This window comes from Thermobia domestica, chromosome 1 (assembly GCF_964235325.1).
Source record: "Thermobia domestica chromosome 1, izTheDome1.hap1.1, whole genome shotgun sequence".
Classification (NCBI taxonomy): Eukaryota; Metazoa; Arthropoda; class Insecta; order Zygentoma; family Lepismatidae; genus Thermobia; species Thermobia domestica.
Window position 1 is genome coordinate 197,924,209 of NC_137454.1, and position 16,820 is coordinate 197,941,028.

At 34.0% G+C, this 16,820-nt stretch overlaps 1 protein-coding gene across 2 annotated transcripts in view; it reads left to right on the forward strand.

The window, feature by feature from the left end:
- LOC145692692 (uncharacterized) overlaps nt 1–16,820 on the forward strand; it is a 180,533-nt gene that overhangs the window by 68,564 nt on the left and 95,149 nt on the right. The window contains exon 1 of one of the 2 annotated variants that reach the window (XM_081768095.1): nt 14,875–15,012. The exons of the other annotated variant lie outside the window; for it this stretch is intronic. The gene's annotated coding sequence lies outside the window, so the exon portion shown is untranslated. Of the gene's footprint in view, nt 1–14,874; nt 15,013–16,820 lie in introns of those variants that run through there. 2 annotated transcript variants of the gene reach the window in all.

A 16,820-nucleotide genomic window follows, 5' to 3' on the forward strand; every position in this document is an offset into this window, starting at 1 on the left:
TTTGAGGAAAGTCACATCGGTAAAATTTAAAATGTCATTTACAAGCTAATGGAGAAAACTGCCTAATGTCTTAATTATTGTATACAAGAATTTTTCTTAGTGTATCTTTAATTTATAAGGATAAAACTGCAGTTTTCTGCTATGTGACTTCCCTCAAGTGCCGCCACTAAGGATAATATAAATAGTAGTTTCGTACTACTAAATGGCAAATTAATTCTTTCCCACTGGTGGCTAACGGCACACGTCAGGCTGAAAGTGTCAATTCTACTTGTAAATCATTGATTACAAGACTTCTTTTTTATTATTATTACATGTCTCCGTGTTGTAACTTTTGGCTTTGTGTATTCAGAGAGAGTTGCATGGAAATCACTTTCTCATGACCATCCAAGAAAACCAGACAGGCAACTTATCAACTGCTCTTTCGATGGAAGCACGAACACAAGATTTCGTGTGAGGGCGCACAGGCACAGGTTCACCGCAGCATACGTGCTTCTAGCACAATGTAGGTCATGAAAAGCGAGAGCGGATCCACAACGCAGCGCAACAAGCCAAATCTAAAGGATACAGCTTTCTCATGCAGCATCAGCTCCTTCGTTTGTCCTACGTCTCTCTCTTTCTGTATTAGGACCTGTACGCAAAGGAATGAACGCTCTCGTACAAATTGCAATAGTAAGCAGAGGCGCACCTACGGGGGGTTCACCGCGTCCGGATCTCTCCCCACAAGAAGAAGAAGTTAAAAAAAAACTTTCTAACTCAATCAGTACTCGACCATCAACCTAACTCAACCATCACCTCGCTATCCTCAATCTCAACTTGCCTCAGATCTCTCAAACTCAATGAATTTCATGCATTGAATTTGAGGCAAAATGAAATGAAATGAAATCTTTGAGTTTTACGTCCCACGGAAGAGTTGGCGTGGGTCAATGAAAACTTGACCCACGACCCACTGACCCACCACCAAAGGGGACGGTGATGATGATTAATGAATGAAATGGTGGAATGAAGAAAGTGGAAGGAAACGGGAGAACCCCGAGAAAACCCACGCACACGTTGTTTGTCCACCACAAAGTTCACTTGGAGGGGGCTGGGATCGAACCCGGGACCCCAAGCACCAGAGATGAACTCTCTACCACTGAGCCACCGCGGCCCCCTTGAATTTGAGGCTTCGTAACGTGGAGCTGAGGGACAATCTAATGAGAGACTGTATTTTTCATACTGTACAGTCTTGTTCAGAAAACTGTCAACTCAGAAATCATCGAAATTCATCTTACAAGAAAAGTTCTTTGTCTCTTTAAAGTCTTTACTTCATGTCTTTGTCTCTTTAAAGTCTTTACTTCATGTCTTTGTCTCGAAATATGTAGTTACGACTAGCAAACCTTTGAAAGATAACTTAGTTCGCAAGTTTTTTGCACACCCCAGAACTCAAAAATGTAGTCTGATGTTTAATATATTTTGTACAGAATAATATTATTGACAGTGATGTCAGCTGTTATAACAAATATTAAAAGAGCCTATACAAAAAAGTTGTGTAATATGTATAACGATGTATTTCGAGAACGTACACATACAAGTAGTATCCATATTGTGCTTCTTGTTTTCGCCAAGAAAGAATTCCATTGGCTTAATTAAAACAATTAATAAATTAAAATAATTGCAAAATTACCTTTTTTTAAAGCTTTCTTTGATGGCTAATAAGAACCATCATCAAATTTAAAGCATCCCTTATCTCTGGTTCTAATTCTTTTTCCTCGAATGGGCGGCTGTGTTTCTCAAATTCAGGCTCTCCTCTCTCCAAATCACGCCACTGATATTATATTTAAAATATATTTTTTGTGAAGGATCAGATTTCTTGTCAATGTAAGTCAGATATCTACATATATCGGAGAAATATTAATCGATGTATGGTAAGCAAAACTATAATTATTCAGTTCTTGCATAGGTGTACGTTGCATCCTTAATCGTGATTTTCAATTTATCTCTACACTGTAGCAACGTAATTTCTAGTTTTCCGTATTAATTTTAGTCACGAAGAAGAAAAATTGATGCTATCTCTCCTCTACTATCATAGTGCTCTCGCTTTCTATTTTGGGTAAATAGACTAAAATCTACTCTGAGCAAGCACAGACCACCACCACCACAGAATACCGTCCAAACAGATATTAAAAATTTAAAGAGTTGAAATAATCCTAAAACCAAGGCTTAAAATAAATGGTTAAATTTACTCACGACTTGCATGCTTCATTGCAAGTTTGTTACTCCTATAATAGTAATAGTAATAATAATAAAAGTTTATTGCGACAATATGGAAATGTTCTCAGAACATAAACTTTTCTGTTTATGTATATTGTAAGCGAAAGGTTGTAAACAATACGATTTGGTCTCTCGAATTGTTTTATTACTTTGCCTTTTTTTTCATCTGCTGACGTTTTTCCTGACCGTTCACGTGATTTTATGACGTCCAAAAGTTGGATTGTCTTTTCGTTATAAAAATCACTTTAACATCTTTTGCATGTCTTGTGCCTTAAAAAAAAAAAAAAAAAAAAAAAAAAAAAAAAAAAAAAAAAAAAAAAAGGGTCAGAAAAAAAAACAGCTAATGGGTGCTACAAATGGAATCTACTATCAAGAACACACATAATAAGCTCATTTGTTCATAAAAATATTGTCGTATTTGGTGCAGGAGAATCGATTTTGATCCCAGTGGAGTATATGTGATTCAAATCCCATATTGATTTTTACATATTTTAATAAATAGCTTTTGTGTTGCAAATGAAATTCATCTGCACTTAAGGCTCTTCGCTAAGATGACCAGCACTCTTTTGAAATTTAGTAAATAACTTAAACATTAGGAATGACCAATCCCAGAATTTTTACTTTCCAGAATTCGGAAAGTAACATCAGAAAATTCGGATTTCGGAAAAATTAAGGAATTCCGAAAAATTCTGCATTTCGGAAAAGTTCCGATCTCGGAAAAGATCCGGAATTCGGAAATATTCGGGATTTTTTTAAAATTCCGCAAGTTTTCCGAATTCCGGAAAGTGAAATATCCGATTCCGGAAAATAAATTTTCTGGAATCCGGTTTCCGTAAAATTTTGGCCATTCCTATCAAAAACAATGCAAAATATTATAAATATGGAAAGTGAGCCGAGTACTCTCTACAAAATGCTATTAAATAAACCAACAGCCATTTCTAAATATTTTCTTTACAACAGAAATTTGGATGCGCATTTTATGACGTCATAATTATTGAGCACTGAAAGTTAGACACAAAAAGGGGATCTTGAAAACGATTATTAGTGCATATAATTGTAGTTTGCAGATATTATTTGGGTTTGTTAAAATATCAAATAATACCTTCGGTAAAGTGGATACTTTCAAATATTTAGGATCAATGTTTTCAGAATAAAACCATATCCACGAAGAAATTAAATCTCGACTGAAAGCAGGGAATTCGTGTTATCATGCAGTTCAAAATTTCTTGTCGTCGCAAATTCTGTCGAGCAATTCGAAGCTTAAGATTTATATAAAACGATTATTATGCCTGTTGTGCTGTATGGTTGCGGAACGTGGTCGCTTACTTTAAGGAAAGAACGAAGACTGAAAGTATTTGAGAATAAAATCCTGAGACGAATACTCGGAAGACGAATACTCGGACCTAAGAGGAACGAAAATGGGGAATGACGGAAACTTCATAAAGAGGTACTGCATAATTTACACCGTTTACCAAACATTGTCAGGTCATCAAGTCTAACAGGCTCAGATGGGCAGGTCATGTAGCCAGAATGGTAAAATGTAGGAACATTTTCAAAGTTTTAACTAGAAATCCAATCGGAAAGCATTCATTAGGAAGAGTTAGGCGCAGATGGGAGGACAATATTAAGATGGATCTCGCAGAAATATGAATACAAAGTAGAAATTGGATCCAGTTGGCTAAGGACAGAAGTTAATGGAAAGCTTTTTGTGAACGTGGTATTGAACCTCTGGGTTTCATAGGCCATAGAGTTACCTACAGGTAGTTATTATTTGATTCAATTTCTACATTTTTCTTTATTCTGCATTGTATTTTTTATTCACTAATTAAAAAAAATAAAAGAGGGGATGAGCTTAACCATTTGCTGCCAAAGTTTCCAATTGGGAGCATGCATTCTGAAATCTCGTTAAGAGGTTGTAAACTAACGATATGGACGAAATTTAGCCTTTTACAAACCAGGAAGGTTGAATCATTTAAGAAAAGTCTTAAACAAATAACAAAAATGAAAAGCAACGGAACTTTTAACAATTCAAATTACACACTGGGGCACCAAATACACCGAGTTAAGATTTGAAGCATCAACATGCGTCCATTGATACACTTTCGTGCGTGAAACGAATAATCCTACTAATTTTGACTTCGGATATATGATTGATAACGATTAGAAATAAAAATGAGATGCTTGACGGTGAATTCTCAAAAATGCGTAGTTTTCGAGAAAAATCGAGAAAGGTGTTTTTTTCTTTTTTCTGACGATGAAAATGTATACCCTGTATGTTCTGTAGACGAAAGTTTTCTCTAGTCATCATATTTGAAAATTTCTGGCGGTGTCACGTTGGCACTAAATTAACATCTAGCAGTTGCAATGTTTTCTATTTATCTTCTTGTGGTATGTGACATAGGATGAAGTTACAATGCAACGAGCTATGAGATAAAGTAATCTTTTCTATAATCATCCTTTTACTCGTAAAACCTTAGATGCTGCCCTGTCTCAGTAGGCTAATTAACATATAGATGAGAGCATTTCTGAAAATAATAACTTTACTATGTCGGATTTTTACTTATGTTCCATAGATGGAACTCACAATGCTTGAAAAAAAATTTCTCTTATCCCTCATTTTTTATTTTATTTTATTTATTTATTTTTTTTTTATTTTGAGCCCCTGCTATCTTACTGCGCTTTCTAACACCTAACTAAGAGCGCTCATTTTGTAAAGCTATACAATTTGAAACTAATCCCGTTGCTTTTAGATGCACAAAACTGAAATTTTGAGGAGACAAAAAAACAATGAATAAAGGTCCATTTGAAACGCATATCCACTTCGCTTGTACACACTGAGAGCTTCAGTTCGGAGAGGATGAGGTCTATGGTAGTTGCTATCCCCTAAAAGTTTTATTTTTTTTCTTTTGTCATGTTTCGGAAAAATAGTCAAATTGATACACACTATCACATTAATGATACTTTTACCAAATTTTTCGTCCCTCCCATTGGAATATTTTTTTTTTCAAATAAAACACTGTATAGAATATTTTTTTTTAAACGTACAAGTATATATTGGAATATATTGTGAACACTAGCTTAAACCTGATAGATGCTCTCAATACACATCAGAAATACGTATTTCGTGTCATCGATAAATCTAAAATGGTATCTGCATCCTTCTCAGGATCCAAAGTTCCTACAGAAGAAAAAGGAAAATTGACCAAAATACATAAAACAACTCAGATATAAGTTATTTAGTTGTTATAAATAACACTTATATGATAAAAGAAATATGAATTTTACAGGCTGTTTATAAAACTCAGTAAATACATTCAACATACGTAAACACTATGAATGGAAGACCAGAGTTTAACAACTGGCAAAAAAATGTACTGTTGAGTCCGCTTATCAGGACGAAGGTTTACAAGACATAAATATGGCACACCACTATATAATACTATTTGAAGCAAACTTTTACAGAATGCTGAAGTTTGATTAACAATGTAAAATAATAAAAGTGATTTCATAATTTGTACAAAGAACACACACACACACACACACACACACACACACACACACACACACACACACACACACACACAATATCGTTAACTTCAATTCACCTTTCCCCCATTTCTTCGCGGTAGCCATTCTGCTTCATTTTAAGACATAGTAATATCGGCAGCTGTAAACTTATCCTATTAACAGTAACATTTGGTGTCTTACCTAAGATTTTCAACTAAGACATTTCATAGTAAGCATGAAAAATGGCGGGATAAAATGCATGACCATTGGAATCAAGAAAAAGACCTGAATTGTTTAATATAAAGTATCTTCAGTATATTTTAACCAATCTGTTACATCTATAACAATAAAGTGATCTCGAATTTTTGCCTGTTTGCTGGTTCTGTAGTTTCCTCTAATCATTAGTTTATATCAATTTTTATCATACTTTTTTTAAAATCATTGCTTTGTATTATTTCATTACCAGATACTACGTGCATGTTTTTACATAACTATATATGTACTGTAATTCTCTGCTCAAATCTTGCAAACTTAATTTAGCTTATTTCCTGATGCCATAAAATAATGAAATTTTTGCACAGCAACGTAAGTTGGGTGACAATATAATATTCAATTGTTACATTTACATATTTTTATACATTTGCTTAATTAATTAAGTTATTATTGCTAATTATAAATCCTATTCCGTTACGCAACCGAAAATATTGTGGTGATGCCTGGACTGTATAACATCCAGGGGATCTTCGTAAATTACGTTTGAAATTGTGGAAGTATTATAGACTTCAAGGATTGATTGCATGTGAAAACATCTTATAACAAAAAGTGAAAAATAATGAATTTAAATAATATAATTAATATTTTTTTAATAAAATGCAGGGAAAAGGAGACTTTTCTTGGTAAAATTTAAAAATGAGTGTAAGACTCCTAAAACATTGGGCGTAAATGATTATAATGGATTATAGTGAACTACTTAGAGCGCTTAAGAGCCGGCGGGACTCAAGTGACCTTGACAAATCGAAGATAGAGTTTCTCCTTGCAGTTCAAAGTGTTTCCTTATTTTGGCAACAGATGGGGTTGTCGCTGAAATGCCGTCAAAGCAAATGCACCCGTCCTTTTCCTCCTTCGTTTTCCCCTGCATGTGGTCAAAGTTGGACAGCGTAGGAGGGGGATGGTTACGGCTGTAAATGGGACAGAAGAGTGAAATTCTTTTCTTTTGGCTAAAAGAGAAACAGAACTGAAGAAACAAATAAATAAGAGGGACCAACATGATATCAGCCGTCAGCTCCGTGTCAGAGAGCCACTCAAATATCTACAACGGTCACAAACATACCATAGAGAACTAAAGCACTTGTCGCCTGTCTCTTTCTCAAAGGATTCTACCTATGGTAAATAACAGAATAGTGCGGGAAGAATCTGATATAAAATGAAGAACCATGCCAATATTAAAAAAAAAAAACACGGGAGAGTCGATATTCTAATTTATTTAGGGCCTTCGTGGTTTAAAAAAAAAATTGGAATTGAAAGGCAGAAAACCCAGACAAAGATTTGGAATTTATTGACAATGTGAATCATTTTTTTAGTGTTAGTCATTTTTTTCCTTATTTTCTTTTCAAAATATGACCACCAGATTTACCCTCTCTCTCGCCTTCACATTCGAATAGTCCTGGGTTCGATACCAGTTGCTGACCATCCTGAGTTTTTCCTATTATAACAGGAAAAAGCCGCAATGTTACATTCAGCCTTGGGGGCCGGCTTAGAAGGACAGGAGGGAGCACATGCCCTGCTTGATGTTGGTTTTTATTGGGGGAAATAGACCACTTCATTAACAATAGAATTAAAAGATGTGTCACTCATGTCCAAAATTATTGTCGCATGTCTATAAATATGTTATTGTAGGAATATAATTTGATAACGAATTCACCCGGTATTTCTTATAATGTTAGTATGCGTACAATCGGCAAAGACATGTATGTGGCAAATTTCATGTCAAAAGAGCAGTAAATAAGAACAATAAAACGAAAACAAAACTTTCGTGTCCATTTAGCAACATTTTATTTTACTCATTCTAATCTTCGTATTTATAATTACTGTATTTTCCTATGAAATTTACCACATATATTTCCCGATTGTACACATAGTATCAGTATTAAAAGTCTCCTGCAAAATCATTATTACATGATATTTTTACAAGAAGACAGTTATAGATATGCGACAATCATTTTGGACATGAGTGTACAAGGATGTAACAGGTGTTTGTTTCAAACATTAAATAAGTGTTCGTATAAATTGAACTTATTTCCTGACGTCATAGAACTAAGAACTCTTGCAGAGCGATGTAAGTCCGGTGACAATACAATATTCCATTCTTACTTTCATACTTTGCAATATATCTATTTATTTTAAAAGCAAATTTTAATATGTTTTTATTTTCAACTTCCTTATCCTAAAATAAATACTAGCCTTTAACCAGCCCTGGTATCCCTGGTTGCATATCACTTTAGGATTTGGAAAAGGTGTCCAACGAATTAAAAAAATGATAAGACACCTTTTAAAGATATTCTTTTGTTAATAAATTCCCACTAAAAAGTTAAAAATAATTTTGTTTATGCAAGACTAAATAAAAAGAATGGAGCGCGTCATTTTAAGAATTTATAAAGTAACTGTAAGCCTATATGAGAGCGCATCCCTTTTTTTTTTAGTCACGCATAAACATTTTTTTTTTTTTAACTTTTAAGTGCGACTTGATTAATGAAAGAATGTCTTTAAAATGTTTATTATTATCTTTTTTTATTATTGTTAATGTTTGCGTCCTTGGCATAGGGTGTTTATTTTGGTAAGGTACCGTATGGTACGTTTCTATACTACTAGGGTATATTAAAATTTAGTTTCCTATGCGTTACTACATACATTAAAAAGCATTTTTTTTTTAAAAAAAAAGAATTACTACCGAATATTACTACCGCTCCGCTAATAAGAGGGAGACAGATTGAGGATACCAAACACCCCTACCGTTGATTGAGAAATGTTTAGGTGTCGACACTGATGAGCAACATCTACATATGAATTTGAATGTTTTATGGGCTTTAGACAATTGATTCAGACCGGGAAACATGGGGGACAGAATGTTGGAAGCAAGTAGTCCAGTCCCTAGTTTGAATGCCAGGAATGAATAAGGACTCTTCCCCCCTTGGTAAAACCTGCCGGAATTGGAAGCAATATCAAAGAAACACTGCTTCGAAAAAAGAGGGAGCAAACATGCATAAATAGTCAGAGTCGGATTTAGGTTTAGTGGGGCCCCAAGCTGTTGAAGGTAATGGGGTCCTTTATGTGTCCAGATGAACATAGGCACCCTATATACATCAATGAAGAAACTAGAGATAATTTAGGAAGCAGACTGGTAGAAGGAGCCCTATTAATTACACGAACGTAGGCTACACAGCAGGAAGCACTGTTGCTACGTATATATAAATTTTATTTTATTTTTTTAAATTTTCTTATATTTTAGAAATCCAGTTTTTCTTTAGATTTTGGGGCCCCCAAGAGAGCGGGGCCCTAAGCTATAGCTTGTTTAGCTTACACGTAACTCCGGCACTGTAAATAGTATACATATACAGGCGCGGATCCAAGGGTGGCTATAGAGGCTATAGCCCCCCCCCTTGACGCTCAGGTATACACTGGATAAAATGGGCTTCAATCCTGTTTACTCTGGATAAAGAGGCAAACTATGGTTTAGCTCCTCCCTTGATCATATCCTGGATCCGCCGCACATGTATGTATGTATATAAATGTGTGTGTCTAGTATGTTGTACGATGGAAGCTGATGAAAGAGCTTTATACCATATTATTCTTGATTTTTTGACAGGTAAACAAAGAATATTTTGGGAATTAATCTGTCCTAAAGATTATAATAATGTATCTTATTTTTTCTCTTGCATGTATATTCTTAGTCCTGCAGGAAGTTTTCATTTCTTTCTTGGAATAGATAAACGAAGACTTTGGTTCGGCTTCTCCTTCACAAATTTTTGTCGAAAGGTTGACTTTATCGCTACAAACACAAATTACTTCTTCTCACAGAAACCATCTACAAACACACTGTACTGCTGAAACAGAAACCATCAACCAAAGAGGTCATAAATTTTGCCATTCCTCGTGTTTGAAGTTCCCGTTCTTCACAATGATTTCCTTCCTCCCGCCCCTGTTAAGAAGTTCAAAGTAGATTTTCAAAAGGACTGGCTCCCGCTGAGAAGGAAAGTGGGATGAGGAATGACTATAGTGCCATCTAGCAGTTAGACGGCCAAGTACGTGAACACGAAAAAATCTGATTTTTGATTTTTGTAGATTCAATTATGAAGGATATAATTTCTCATCGATTGTGAAATGGATGTCTTTGGAAACAGCGAAAAAACAGTACAGTAGCGCACAATTACAAAGATTGTACTCCATTCTCAAAAAAGTCCGGAGTTTTTAGCTCTTTTCCTTACTGTAAAAAACAGAAGACTTTTCCGTCTGATTTTGATCATTTTCTTATGGGAATTTGGATTATAATTATCTGTATTTATAAGAAGAAAATATCACGCACAGCGTTCAAATTGCACCTTTAAAATGAGATGCATCATATTTAGTGCGCTACTGAGACATTTTTGCGAAAGAACGAAATGAAACCGTGATTTGCCTTAAAAAAATGGTTGAGATCCCATGTTAAATTGAACACCAATATTCCGGCCGCTGTGGCGCACTCCTTCCTCTTAATGCATTTTTATTCTTAGTCTCATTGCGTCATTTTACCTTATCAAAAAGATCATTTTGTGATATTTTTTGAATCTTTTGTTTAAATAGACTATACTGTCAAGACACCGAGTCTTGACCAGCATGTAGAAAAGGAAAGAAATAAAATTCTACAATGATAGAACATGTATTTAATTATGACTGAAATATAGAAAATAAAACAAAATAAATTAAAATATTTAAAAAATAACCAAAAAACATACTAAAAGTTAAAAGAATACATATTTTTAAGAATATTCTTTTGAAAAGAAATTTCTATTTATGCATGACGAAAGAAAAGCATTGAGAACGCTTTTTATATGCAATCAATTTATAAATATATGATAGTGCTCCCTATGCTTTTCTTCTTAGTTATGCAGATTTTTTTTTTAAAAAAAGGCAAATTTCTTGAAAACAGGATTATTTTTTAGTTTTTAAAGCATGATTTGTTTTATTTGTTATTTAAAAGAAAACATGTTTTTTAAATATATTTTCTTATCATATTTTGTATTTGCAGCATGATTTGTATGCTTTTATTAACGCAAGTTTTTTTTTAATTTATGTATATGTATGTACTTTTTAAATATTGCATTTACTCTTGGTGTATATATGACTGCTCAAGCTGTTTACTGCTAAATAAACTCCTTCGACATTTTATTATAAAAGGACAAATAAAACAACAAAATAAATTGAATTTAAATATGAACATGAAACACAGAGTATTATAAATTTCAAAAGCTTATTGAAATAAGGTTCCATAAGGGAATAAACTGGAGTAGGGTACCCGAAAATGCCGGACCAAGGACGGATCGGATTATAGAGAGAACTGTAATATATATGGTATATTCTCATTATCTTTTATCTTATCATCGCTAGGATTGTAGCTGTGTTAACTTGCTGTAGATATATAGGCACACTCGTCAAAATAATGAAGAATAAGATCTACCTTACAATCTCGATAATCTTTATACTTTACATACAATGCAACGGTATTGAACCTTTACTGTGAATGAACACCGAAGACAATATACTTTTGTTACTTGTTGCATCCATCTCATAGCCTTCGGAACAATCACTTGTATTGACTATCGTGTATTCTTTACTTCTTTCCCGGCCAATGACCTACTCAAGCTATTCATGCATACAGAGATGCTGTTGAAGGAAGGTGCAGTTGAGTTCGTCATGCCGCTGCTGCTATTCAAACGTGACCTTTCATGGCATTTCTTTATAATCAAATTTCCTCAATGTTCAATGTGAAACTTGAGAAGAAAGGGGGAAAAAAAGAAAGTTATCACGCCAAGGACGCCGCAAAAATTATATTTCAGTAAAGAACTTTCACTAAAAGGCCCGAAAACTTTTTCTTTCTTTGTCATACTTTAAATATTTGTTATTTGACCTTCCTTTATGAATGCATGCTGTAGAAGACAGTAAGTAACCTTTATCTTTGCTTCCCTTTCTATCCTGCCATTTTCCATACAGCACGAGAATGCCTCATCTCTCATTTAGGCCTCTCGTACATCCACCTCGGTGTTCCGTCATCTGTGTGTGACACACACTTTATACTGTTTACTTTCCTATAACGTAAATTAAGCTTTTTATAATAGACTGAGCATATACATGTAGGACTAATATTTTTGAATAAGCAATGCCTAAGGCAACGCAGTGGAATAGGCAGAGCGTTCACTGATTGGAAGAGCACCATCCTAATTGGAAGATCCTGGATTAGAACGAGCTATTGCTTCTATGTAGAAAAGTGAACCAGATGCACAACGTTACATACAGCTTTTAAATTAATATACTGACTAACGCAGATGAAACAACAAGACTTGAATGTGGTCAGATTTTTATGTCTTCATAATTACAGCTCATTTACGATATCTATATACAGTGGGAATGCCTTCTTATGAATGATCATTCTGCTAAAAATGACATTTCTTTTAACAACATAAAGTCCAATCAAAATGCAACAAAAACAATTTGAAAACAACATAAGATAATTACAAATCAAAATAGTTATCTTTGTTTTTAATTTTAGTTAAATTTTACTTTTTTTTCAGTCCATAATACTAATTATCATACAACATGATCCATAGAGCTTTCGTGGTAGCTATATGGTTAGAGCGCATGTCCTTGGCGCTAGAGTCCATTCCTTGATTTCCCATGCACAAGTTCGTACACATTCAGTACAGAAAAAGAAGTTAAACTACAAACGAACCGAACAAAACTATGGTCGTTTTATAGGGTTCAATTTCAATAGATAACGAACAATATAAAATCACGAAGATCTTTCTCTTACTTTTCGCTCGATTCACCAGCGAAGTATAAGTTATACTAGCATTAGGACTATTATATATCAGTTTTATCACACATCTATCTATGGATTCTTCAATTTAGTAATTAATTTGATTTTGGTTTGATTTTGAGTTTAATCCGAGACAGCCCAAGGGGTGCCTCGGAGGCACCCTGGTCAACTTTTAATGACATTATTCTTAATAGATATTTCGTCCCGTGTCCTGCGCTCTAGAATTCTTCTATCTCTTTGAAATACACCCTCTGATTGCGTTTCCTAAGCATTTTTCTACTTTACCTCAGAAAAAATTAGGTTATTTTTTTATACTAACGTAAAGGCCCAAGGGGTGCCTCTGAGGCTCCAATTGAAGTATGTACTTTTCTAATTATTTGATACTGTTTATTTTTTGTTACCATTGACAAATGATTTCATAGCAAAGTAGTGACTAGCCTTTCCTATTAATGACGGAAAATACAAATGGTCGCAGTGGGTTCAGGTAGCTTGTATATGCAGCAGGGAGTCTCAGCAGAGGCATCCCTTGGGCCTTTTAAGAATAAAATTAGCATGGGCTTTCTCGGGTTAATGTTTCTTTCAGCAGCGAGGCTTTGTGAGACGTGGGATCCAAACCGCATGAGTTCCCACCGGGAATGGAACCGAGTATCCCGCTCCGAATTTTAGTAATTAAATTTTCATTTCTTACCTTATAAGCCATATTCATTTGACTAAAATAGTGATTTATACGTAATTTCTCACGCAAAGGTCAAAAACAGTAACATTAAACATTGACCTAAAACGATTATGGGAATCGTAGTTTGGATTGGTTGACTGGCATTTATCGTCTGTTTCCGCACTTAGGCTATGAGACGAAACCTATTGCTTATAACAGGATCGTAACGATTACTCAGGTTTTATCCATGTCTGAGTATCTCTACCAGGAATCGAAACCGAGACCACGCACGCAGAAGGGACATAGTTAAAATGTGCTTATCAAAAATTTAATAATTTTATGCAGAATATTCACAATCAGCAATTTGACAAGAGGTACGGAATGAATTTAAGTAATACTATTCAGATTGGTATAAAGATAACTCTTTTCCATAAATTATTTATTGTTTTGTACATTTCATACTCTAAACTAGATTTCTTCGGGTTATAGCCCGCGAAAGAACACAATTGGTTAGGTAACTTTTAATTAGATGACGTGTGGTTACGCTGCGACTTTTTGCCACATTACTGCTTGTTTCCGCGATGATCACTGTCGTCAAACTTGATTACTGGAAGAAGGCTGCAGCTCTTCCAGTAATCGAGTTGGAGAACAGTGATCGGTAAGCAACCTGACATTAATTCCAGGTGTAATCAGAATGACATTAACGGCTCGAATACAACGACATGGAAAACAAAGAGAAACTATCATATTATTTTCCTCGTTTGCCTCAAACTTGAAGCAGAAAAGCATATCCAGTGGTTTTTCGCATAGAAAAATATTCCACAGTTAAAAAAAAAAAAAAAAAATATCCCGCATTTAAATCTTGGGCATAAATTTTACACATAAATTCAGGAAATGAGATTAGAAAAAGTTTCGAAATGAGACGAGAAAAACCTTCCGGAAAAAAAATATTCGAGAATCGAAACGTCAAGGGAATTCTACAAAACTTAACGAGACGAGACAAGAAAACCTTATTTCTCGTCTCATAGCAACATTAATGACAGGGGAAGAAGAAAAATAAGATTACAGGTAATTGACAATAAATAGGGAAGTGTTTATGCCAAAAGGAAGTAATTTGCAAAGGACAACTGTTCATGGAAGCTTCTAAATTTGTGTGACTGCAAATGACGGAAAAACGCTCATAAAAAAATGTGATAATGAATATTTTTCACTATTCTTGTTGGGAACAATGTAATATTTTAATGCTTTTTACAGACAAATGTGTTCCTTTAAAACTATTGACTAACATATTTAAGTTCTCCTTCACATTGTGACCACTCCCACTCTTTCTTATTCAGAACCAGTTTTTATAAGCTTACGTCTGAAATGTTGCTTGTCTGGATCACACATGATATCTTGTGGACTGGAAGTACCGTACCTGGCGGCCTTCACACAAATATGTTTATAGTCTACAATAGCTGAAGTGTTAGCAACAATCATAAAGTGCTATTTCCGTTAATTCTTTGTCTTTTAAATATTGCATTTGATGATAGTGGTGAGTACATATTTAACTTGTTATTTTTTCGTATTAAATATAAGCATTTAATTACTACATTTGATTCTAAATGTTGTTAAGTTCTGTACCTTTCCAAATGACAGAAATTTACTTTTTTTTAACGTTTTTACCAGGCAAACACAGAACGTTTAAAAGCTGCCAAGATTGTGACACAAACACTTTTCAAGAGTCAAAATAGAATACGCCTACAGCGTGCGTAGTTATTTATGCGACACTGTGACAGCTATTAAACAAGGAAACGATTGTAAAATTGGTGCTAGATATTTCTTTGGAATTATATATAAAAAGTTTTCACTTCCCTGTACAGCCATGAACAAAAATGAATATACACATTCTACATACGTATTTTATTTATTTATTTTTTCTTAGAACTTCGAAACAAATTGATCAAATTCGGTTTTCTTTGACAGGAAAGATGTAGGCCTAGTTCTCAGGAAAGATGTAGGCCTAGCAGCTAGAACCCAAGCTATGATAGGTATATAATGAGTTTACTATACTTTCATATATATATATATATATATATATATATATATATATATATATATATATATATATATATATATATATATATAATAGCTTAAATTATTTTTGACACTCAAAAAATTGGATCCACAACTGAAATTAAGATGCCAAAAAGCATACCAACTGCGAAAATTTAAAAAATGAAAGCTCTACTAAGGGAAAATTGCTCATCCCAGGAACAATTTCTATATTTTGCTCTACAGAAGTAGGTATATTTGTGCAAGGCTAAAAGATAAATATGTTCCTGATAGCTTGATATTTCAGCTTCTTGTTGTAAAAGTTACAAAGGAATTGCACCAATGAGAAGAATACCAGAGCTATTTTTGTCAGAGAAGTCATTTTGTCTCTTTGGTTCGTATGTACTTAGTATGTACTAAGGAACGTGATTGTTGTATCTAGGGACATTATTTAATCTAATGATAATCGATTGTTTTCAACAAGTAATTTATTTATTACGAAGCAAACTATAAAAGTACTATACAGAAATCATATCATGTTTCCTCGCAAAGTAACTTTAATAACAAGAGACGCAATATATGATACTTAAAGCAAATACATTGTATATTTTCCGATCATTTGTTGAAAGAACATGCTATGAATAAGGAATTAAGCATCTTGGTTTTAAATGCAAACTAGATATATATTCATAAGATCATTGGAACGAATAGTGCTCATTATGTCCAAAAGTATTGTCTCAAACGTCTCTTGGTACACCAAAACCCATGTTCCTATTGTTACGGCCATACCTAGAATCCAATAAGTTAAGAATAATCATGGATTGTAATTTGCCAAGTTAAAATGTTTTGATTAGTGAAAGAGAGAAAAAGATAAGACGTTTCATTTTATATTTAAGCAGTCAAGTTCATAATTTCCTCAGAACCCTCTAATTGTTTCTGATATGAATGTTCTATATTTTGCATAATCATTGGTCGAATCCCAAGAGCAGCTGTTACCATTCTGTTTTTAGATAGGATAAAATATTTTGAACATAGGCAGACCCACACGAGCTTTAACAAAACCAAGAGCTATGGATATATTTATTCTCATCACACTACTTGCATCATCTGATTGAAAATTTATGACGTCACGATTGCTACATAGTTGTTTGTTTTGGTGTTTTAAATCCATATAATCAGGGAGACGTCTTTTCAATTTTAAATACGAGATCTTTGAGAAATAATAGTTATTTTTAGTGCGAGTGCTGTGATGCAGTGATTGCTGAGTGATGCACCGTTTGTTTTGTACACTAAAACAAATGCAGTGCT